Raw genomic sequence first — 9,718 nt, forward strand, 5'->3', positions numbered from 1 at the left:
TTCTGTTCAAAGGCTTGATCAAACCAATTGGAAACGAGTGAATTGGTTCATGAATCAGTTTGAATGATTCGTTCAGTTCCCTGCCGCACGCGCTGAGCGTCTGAAGCGGTTCACTCAGAGTTGCAACGTTTAATATCAGCAGCGTTGAAAACGGGGCTATGGAACTGCACTGAATTGAAAGTGTGACGGACAGAAAATATTACAGTGGAAGATAAAAGTACTGAGTAATAATAGGTAACCCAAAACTATTAATTTTTCTCTCTTTCTTCAGTTCAAGTATTTAAAAGAGTCTAAAAAGTTATTCTAATGCTACACAGAATTAAGTGTATTCTGATTGAGGCCTGTAGGTGGCGCATTGCACTAGAGTGATGAGGAATGACGTTAGGGTCAAAAGGGCAAAGTCATTAAAAGAAAGCGCCAAAACGCTGCAGACACTAATGTGTGTTTTCTCATTTTATACAGGTATGTAAAATGTTTGTATGGATCAATATCGATCAATTGTGATACTTGAGACATTCATAAATGCTTTAAGACTCTGTTTGTTCAGTTTAACTGATTGTGAGTGTTCAAATTATTATTTTATTTGTAATTCCGTCGATGCAATCTCCAGATGAGTAAACAGTCTAAATTCATGAAGCTTATAGATGATGGTATGTGTAAGTAAGAGGTTTGAAACAATTATACAACAACAACTATATTTCAGGTGTAATCTTGATAGATTTTCCAGGTTGAGCTGTATAATGGGTAGTATTGTGTTTACTCACACCATTTTGTTATGTGCAAAAGTGATTTCAAAATTATGTTTTTCTCTAAAAATATACACTAGTAAGTGTTTAAAAACATATCTACATTAGTGGAGACTGTTAATCATTATTGATTGGTTATTCCATCGGAGTTATTCTGTCTGTTTCATAGAAAGTATTCTGATTTCTCTTTGTTTAGAACTTTAATATATATATATATATATATATATATATATATATATATATAAAATGGATAAAGTGAAACGTTAAAGTGTTGAGTGAAAACGGTGTGATGTTACAAGACAAGACACATGTAAAGTTGTATCCAGATGTTTATTAAAGTTGCTCAAAAGTGTAAAATAGAAGAGAAATGGTCAAATGTATTACACTAGCTGACTTAATGGACATACATTTAAATGCTGTGAGTTAAACTGTATGCATGACCTGTTATTAGGGCTGCACGATTCTGGATAAATTGAGAATCACGATTTTTTGATCTCATATAGAGATCACGATTCTCCTACGATTCTTTATTATTATTATTACTATTAACATTATCATTATCACAAGTATATAAATTAATTATTTTATTTTGCAAGGATTCTTTAAATTGATCAAGTGTGACAAAGACATTTATAACAAAAATTTCTATTACACACAATTATTGTTCTTCTGAACTTTCTATCAAAGAAACCTGAAAAAAATCTACTCCTCTGTTTTCAACATAATAATAATAAAAATAATAATAATAATAATAATAATGTTTTTTTTGAACGGCAAAACAGCATATTATTCTGATTTCTGGAGATCATGTGACACTGAAGACTGGAGGAATGATGCTGAAAATACAGCGGAGCATCACAGAAATACATTACATTTTAAAATACATTCAAGTGAAAGCAGTTATTTTAAATGGTAAATATTTCAAAACTTTACTGTTTTTGCTGTACTTTGGATCAGATAAATATAGTTTGGTGAGCAGAAGAGACTTTAAAAAAACATTACACATCTTATGGTTCAAAAACTTTTGACTGGTAGTGTATATATAATATATTTAAAACCCCAGTTTTTTTAATATTAGAATGATGAAAAAGTTGTTTAGATCACTGATTCAACGACTCACTCATAAACCTACTACACTTGTTTCATTTCTGGATGAATCAGCGTTTTTGAACGATTCTCTTGAATGAAAAATTAATTCATTGACAAATAAATTAAGACACTTGTCGCCACCTATTGGTGAAACAATGCAATCGACACAAACGTTATTTAAAGCGCAGTACTTTCAAAAGGGGATTTGTTATATTTTGATCGCTGCCATAGAGACATCAATGTTTATATTTAAACTATAAACTTTATCCCAGTATTTCTGTGATAATATAAATGACTGTAAGACAGATATAATACTGTGTAGTTGAAAAGACTGTTTGTGAAGATGTTTCTTAACCAAACATGGTAAGAGCTCTCTCTGTGTCAGCAGCAGTGAATGATCCGTTAAGACTTTGTCAAAGGTTTAACAGACTCGGGGAATCGTTGTCTTTTAGAAATGAGATCGAGAGGGTGTCTGAATCGAGATCGCGATCTTTTAACGATTAATCGTGCAGCTCTACCTGTTATGAATGAGTTATACTTACCTGTATAAAAAGGGAAAAGTCATTAAAAGAAAGCGCCAAAACGCTGCAGACACTAATGTGTGTTTTCTCATCATTTTATACAGTTACCATATCTCATCCTTCTTTGTTGAGACCGGTAACAAAAGCAAATCTGCAAAGGCTATTATTTGCTTGCGATGGAGATCCTTATTAGATGAACACCGCGTGTGCTGTCTACTGTTTAACAGGTAACGTTAATAACTTGGGCTACTTTCGATTACAGAACACGATACCACTGTGACATTAGTTTGTTGTGCGTGTGTGACTTATAACAGAGGAGAGTCAAGTTGAATGCAGCTTCCAAAAGACAAAAAATTAAGATTAAGATTAGATAAGATTATTAATGATAATTAATTTTAATACAATCACACCGGTGCGAGTACGTTCAGCAAGTCATATCATCAGCTGCTAAATTCAGATCTGTGATCGCTTGCTGGCGCTGAGCCAGAGATAGACGTGTTTTTACAGCGCTGCGCATTAACCAATCACACACGGTTCTGTTGAGCTTTTGAATGCAATGGCCAATCAGAGGTGTTCCGATGAGTCATCGCTGACGCTTCCTTCACTCGCTCGCTGACTGAATACCTCTTTCTGGCGAATTCTGAAACAACAAAGTGCAGATGTGTGTACGAATCTATAATTAAGATATTGATTTCACAGTGATAACAGTTTCGGTGATTTTAATGGGAGTTTCTGAAAGTGATTGAACTCTAGACTGTCAGTGAAAATGATCTTTAATAATGTAAATGTTATTTGCTCTCTTTCTGAACAATGACATATTAGTAGCAATATTTATATCACATTAACTTTCAATGTTAAATTCACATTTAATATAAAGTCAGTCGTATTAAAAATACGTTATGGCATGACACCTATATCTGTTACTTAAGTAAACAGACAGGGTTTTATAATAAATTTCATACATTGGAGTAAAGGCTGATTAAATATATACATTTATACACACACATACATACATTACATACATTTTATCTATATATCTAAATAAAAATAGGCTCAGTATATATGACCCAAAGTAACTAACTAACTACTTGAGTAGATTTTTTATCCGATACTCTTTTACTCTCACTCAAGTAACTGTTCAAGACTAGTACTTTTACTTTTACTTGAGTACAGTTTTTGGGTACTCTACCCACCTCTGTAGCAGACAGAAGCTGTATTTCCAGTCAGCGCGATTTTAGAGTGTGTTTGCTGTTGTGATGAGCAATAAAAGTATATGAGTAGTGGAGCGCCACGTCAAAGTGAAACCTTTTCTTCCTTTTTGTGTTCAGAAAAGAAGTGATGCAATAGAACAGGGGTTGGAAACCTTTTTTTGGTATGACTTGCGATTCAGAATTTTTCTGATTAACCACAGCATTGCAGAGGATATTTGTTTTTCTCTGAAGCTTTTAAAGCATCAGGGCCTTCTGTAGCTAGAATGAGCCCATAGCAGCAAGTGTGTTTCATATTTCATACTATGTATTTCACTAGAAGACAGGTATGCATCTTTCAATCTTAGAGTCATCTTTGAGAATGTGATGTCTTGTGTTGATTTGATATCTTTGAATTGGCTATGAAATTGTCATAATACATATATCAGTCAATTGCATTTGTCTAATGAGCAAGACTAACAAGTTTGTGATTAAGAGATCGTATTACCCGATAATAACACAAAGTAAAAAAAACATGTTAAAGTCTCTTCTGGACTCATACTTGTATATTATATTCTCTCTCAGGTTAGCAGTCTGCAATCTGTCCTCGGAGAACAACCCAGTATCAGCACCAGCAAAACATTCAAACAAGCTCTTCAACTCTCGAGTCTAAACACCGCAGATGATGCCACAGTTGTGCACACAAACCCTGTAGTGAAAAGTGTGGTGAATAAGAAACCTTCAAAAGAGGGACATCCCTGGTCCTCCTGTGTTGGACATAATTATTTAAATTAGGCCTGTGAACGGCCCTGACTAGAAATGAAACTATGTGTATTATTATTATAATGCATCCTGACAGCAGCACTGACAGAAGAACCTAAAACAAGTTAATTTCACCCTTTTAGTCAAAGCTCGGTGCGTCAGTTAAAACCTCTGAAAGTAACCCAGCAGCGGTGGTTTTAGAAAAGCAGCGGATACTTCCTTTCAGCTCATCACAAGGTAATTAAAACCATTTTATATTTCGCTGTTTGTTGTATTTAATTGTTTTATTTCAATCTGAACATCAAGGTCTGTTTTCAGTGAAACTGAAATGTAAATCTGTAAACACTTGTTACATTACCACACAGAGACTAGTAATGAAATAATATTAATTTTGTTAAATTTCAATGTGATTTTTAAGTCTAGGAATGATGATTTATGCAATCTATGAATATTTTTTCTCAATTCATAAATACAAGGACTACTTTTGTAGTCGTGTCGAGTAAACACTCATCTTAAATTTGAGACAACTGAGTAATAAAAATTCACTATTAAACATTACCATACTTCCCCAGTTGATTGATTATATTTAAAACGGTACACAAGTTTTTTAAATGTTATGTTGAAATATGCAAATGTGGCATTGTCTATTTACATATGTACTAATTTGCATACATTTCCAGCACATAAGTTTGATCACTGGATAAAGGCAGGTTCAAAATTCTTGTTTGATTTAGATTTTATTACTACATCACTCTGTTTTTAAAATAGCACAAACATCAAAGGTTCTTAAACTGTATTATATTTCATCTGAATTTGATGCACTGATGTTTGATTCATTAATGCACCAGCTGTAACTTCACCGTTCATGTTGTCTGCATGATTAAATAGGAGTAAATGAGATGAGGACATGGAAAAACACACGCAGAAAGATGCTGGAGCAGAAACCACAGAGGAGCAAAGAACAAGAGCAAAGAGAGAAACAGAGGACAGAAATGAAACCCAAACCAGTGGAGAGAAAAACCGACAGAAGCTTGTTAGATGTGACAGTATGGAGGGAAGAAGACCAAACTGTGAGTGTTGTTCATTGTTGAAACGATCAAACAGATTCAAGACTTCCTGCAGTCACAGATGAGTGAAATATTTACAGATGTGTGATTGTTTCATTGATGTATTACTTTGATAATGAAAAACTGATAATAATCTATATATATATTCATGATTTCTAGTGTCAGATGATCCAGAGGAGCCTGTAAAGATTGATTCTGATGTTCTCAAGAGCAGAACAATCTGAAACAGATTAGTGAACGGTTCTCTCTTGTTGACTGATAACTGTGTTTTACTGCTCTGATGCTGATTCACTTCTGGATCACACAGAGTTTTGTGTTTTAAAACAAAATAGTTTGTTTCGTATTGCACTGCCTTCCATGTATAATGTATATATTTGTATTACTGTATATTTTGGTATATTTCTGTATAAAACACTGTACATCACATATGCTGAAATACTGGATCACAGATATTATGACATCTCCAGATAAATAAAGAAAGAAAAGTGCAGTAAAATACACTATTTCAGAAATGTTTCAGTAATGATTCCGCTCTCTTCTGCGTTCTTTTCTTCTTTAATGTTAACTGAAGGCAAATCTAAATTAGGCACTATTTTAACTTTAATGAACAATTACAGTGACAATGACATCCTCACATTATATTATCTGAAATATTGCCCATCCCTGATTATATGGTTATATGGTTGCACGGGGCACATTGACTGAAGTTTTAGAGCTCTGACTAACACATTAGCATTAGTCATGTGTACTTAGACTGTAGAGGCTAATAATGGGTTTTCCGTTCAGAACAACAGAGTGTTGTTAGATCAATCTGAATAAGGTGAGCCTCAACCTCTGATTCTTGTAAAGTTATTCGGGGGAAACCAGGACATGATTATGTAAAGTTATGATTTGAGGAAGTTAAACTGATCAGCTTGGTTCTGTGGTAATGGTCATGACCTCTGGATAGATATAGTTTTTAATCAGATGGACAAATACTTAAACTCAAATGGATACCTGGTCAATTTTCAATCTGGTTTTCGACCGCATCACAGCACAGAGACAGCACTCATTAAGATAATAAATTATATTCGCTTAAATTGTGACTCTGGCAAAATATGGGTGCTGGTATTGCTAGATCTCAGTGCTGCGTTTGACACTGTCGATCATAACATACTACTAGAGACACTGGAAAACTGGGTCGGGCTTTCTGGGATGGTACTCAAATGGTTCAGATCATACTTAGAAGGGAGAAGCTATTATGTGAGTCTAGGAGAGCATAAGTCTAAGTGGACGTCCATGACATGCGGAGTCCCACAAGCCTCGATCCTAGCACCGCTCTTGTTTAGCCTGTATATGCTTCCACTGAGTCAAATAATGAGAAATAACCAAATTGCCTATCACAGCTATGCTGATGATACCCAGATTTACCTAGCCTTATCTCCAAATGACTACAGCCCCATTGACTCCCTCTGCAAATGCATTGATGAAATTAATAGTTGGACATGCCAGAACTTTCTTCAGTTAAATAAGGAAAAAACTGAAGTCATTGCATTTGGAAACAAAGATGAAGTTCTCAAGGTGAATGCATACCTTGACTCTAGGGGTCAAACAACTAAAAATCAAGTCAGGAATCTTGGTGTGATTCTGGAGACAGACCTTAGTTTCAGTAGTCATGTCAAAGCAGTAACTAAATCAGCATACTATCATTTAAAAAACATTGCAAGAATTAAATGTTTTGTTTCCAGCCAAGACTTGGAGAAACTTGTTCATGCCTTTATCACCAGCAGGGTGGACTATTGTAATGGGCTCCTCACCGGCCTTCCCAAAAAGATTGCAGATATATTGCAGATATGTTCACTGTTTAGTTACTTTATTGAATGAGCACTGTGCTATGTCCGAACTGATTGCACCATATTTTCACTGTTTTATTTTATTTTATGTGAAATCATTTTCTAACGGTTTTTAATTCATTTTAAATAAGTCAATTTTTTAATCATTTTAAAAGTTTTTAAATTGCTTGTTTTATTCTTGTTCATTATTATTTAACTTTCTTTTATGTAAAGCAATTTGAATTACCATTGTGTACGATATGTGCTAGGCCTATATAAATAAACTTGCCTTGTTAACTGTAATTAAGTGTTTACAGATCTATGGGGACTGAATACTTTTAGAAATAAGCAAGCATCGTGCATTGTCTAAAAGTATCAGTCAATTGCATCTGTCTAATGAGCAAGACTGACAAGTTTGTAATTAAGAGATCGTATTACCCGATAATAACACAAAGTAAAAAAACATGTTAAAGTCTCTTCTGGACTCGTATATTATATTGTATATTATATTAATGAAGGACTGTTCTCTCTCGGGTTAGCAGTCTGCAATCTGTCCTCGGAGAACAACCCAGTATCAGCACCAGCAAAGCATTCAAACAAGCTCTGAACACAAGGGCCATGTAATATAGTCTCAATGTGCTTCAAATCCACCTCCAAAAAACCACAGTTTCATGCCTAAATGACTTTCACCCTGCACGACCCAGTGATCACACAGTGATTTAAAAAGGCTCGTCATGGTTCACCTCTTAGCACTTATTCCACCAACATTAAGCACTGCACGTGTGCTCTCAGAAAGAGGCTTGTTAATGAGAAGAAAAGAAGATCTTACTGGATATTCTTCTCAGTCCTGTCATAAAGTGAAACGATCAAACAGATTCAAGACTTCCTGCAGTCACAGATGAGTGAAATATGTACATGATGTGTTTCATTGATGTATTACTTTGATAATACTAAACAATGATAATAATCTACACATGTTCATGATTTCTAGTGTCAGATGATCCAGAGGAGCCTGTAAAGAGCACATAACACACCAGAGCAGACCAGGACCAGAACAACATCATCATTCTCAAGTCGCTTGAGCTCCTGGGCACGGTTTTTCAAAAGGTTTGATCCGGATCAAAACCAAGATTGTATTACGTGATCTAATCCGATTATGTAATCCGTTTTTTCTTTTGAAAAACACATTTTCAAGATTTGATCCAATCTATTATCCAAAATCCTACTGGATTACTTTCGAAAAACCGGGCCCTGGAGGTTTCCTCAGACTCGATCTGAAACCGTCACATGTATGATCTGTTTCGGTGTAGTTTTCTGTGTTCAGCAACTGAACGTTTCTTTCTCTGATGTGTTTTACTGCGCTGCTGATTTTCACATTATAATCCACCTCTGCATCACACAGAGACCTGTGTTTGTTTCATATCGCTCTGCCTCTATACAGTATATAATGCATATTAATGTATATTCTGATTTATTTCCCAGATTCTAGATTTCTTTCTTTAATATTGTAGTTTATTTTAAAAGCATTTATTAATCCTTTCACTCTATTGTAAACTGTGATGATGATGGTTCATTATATTTCATCTGTACAGTTGACATGCGTTCACATTATCCTGAATAAATCTGATATTATCACTGCTTTTTTGTTACTGTATGATTCTGTGCAGCCATTTAAGACAGTATTTCTCTAGTCATGATGTTATAAAACTATTTCTAGAATTAATTGTAAACAAATATTAATTAGATTTTCTTTTTACTGTAATAAATCTATACTGTACCCGAAGAGAATAAACCTGCTGAAGATTTCAGAAAATAAATAATAATAATAATAATAATCATTGTGCTTAAAACTAAAACACAAACCAAATATATACTTAGTATATAAATAAATAAATAAAATATATAAATCCTCTTAAGTTTATGTAAAGCATTCATTGCACATGTTTTAATAATGCTATAAAAGTTATAAAACACTTCTGTATATTTGGTGTACACAAATCAGTTTAAGTGTGGTGAGAAATAGACCTGTCAATCAACATTAGAGCGCCACCTTCAGACCAAATAATGCAAGCACACTGCATGATCTGCAGAATATTAAATACATCTCTGGACAGTGATAGTGACCTGTGATGAAAGATCAGTGTTAACTGTAATCTAGAAATATTCATGTTCTGTGAAGCTGCTTAGAAACCAGAGACTCTTTCTGGATTCATCCGTCAGCTGATGATGATGATGATGATGGTGATGTTTCATATCTAGCAAATCTCCATAATCTAAGAACTGGTGTATAATCATGGACAGCTGCTGCTGAGAGAATATCTGATTTCAGACGCAGTCATATTGTTTCTAGAGTTTCAGATCTCAGTCTAAAGGTGAAATGAAGAGTGTGTAAATGTGTGTGTGATGAAACACACCTGATTCACATCAGCAGCTCATCAATGACTTTAACAGAAACACAAGACTCACTCGATCCTGCTCTTTACACTATAGATCTACTGCGTCAACACACGACAAAGCTTGTATATTTTGTAATTT

General features: G+C 34.4%; 1 long non-coding RNA gene across 1 annotated transcript; it reads left to right on the plus strand.

The window, feature by feature from the left end:
* The first annotated feature begins 272 nt into the window (after positions 1-272).
* LOC113078480 (uncharacterized) lies at positions 273-5,871 on the plus strand. Its single transcript, XR_003281530.1, has 4 exons — positions 273-462; positions 4,129-4,542; positions 5,194-5,375; positions 5,532-5,871. It is a non-coding gene; the product is annotated as an uncharacterized LOC113078480 (long non-coding RNA).
* The last annotated feature ends 3,847 nt before the right edge of the window (positions 5,872-9,718 follow it).

This window comes from Carassius auratus, unplaced genomic scaffold (assembly GCF_003368295.1).
Source record: "Carassius auratus strain Wakin unplaced genomic scaffold, ASM336829v1 scaf_tig00025783, whole genome shotgun sequence".
NCBI classification, from domain to species: Eukaryota; Metazoa; Chordata; class Actinopteri; order Cypriniformes; family Cyprinidae; genus Carassius; species Carassius auratus.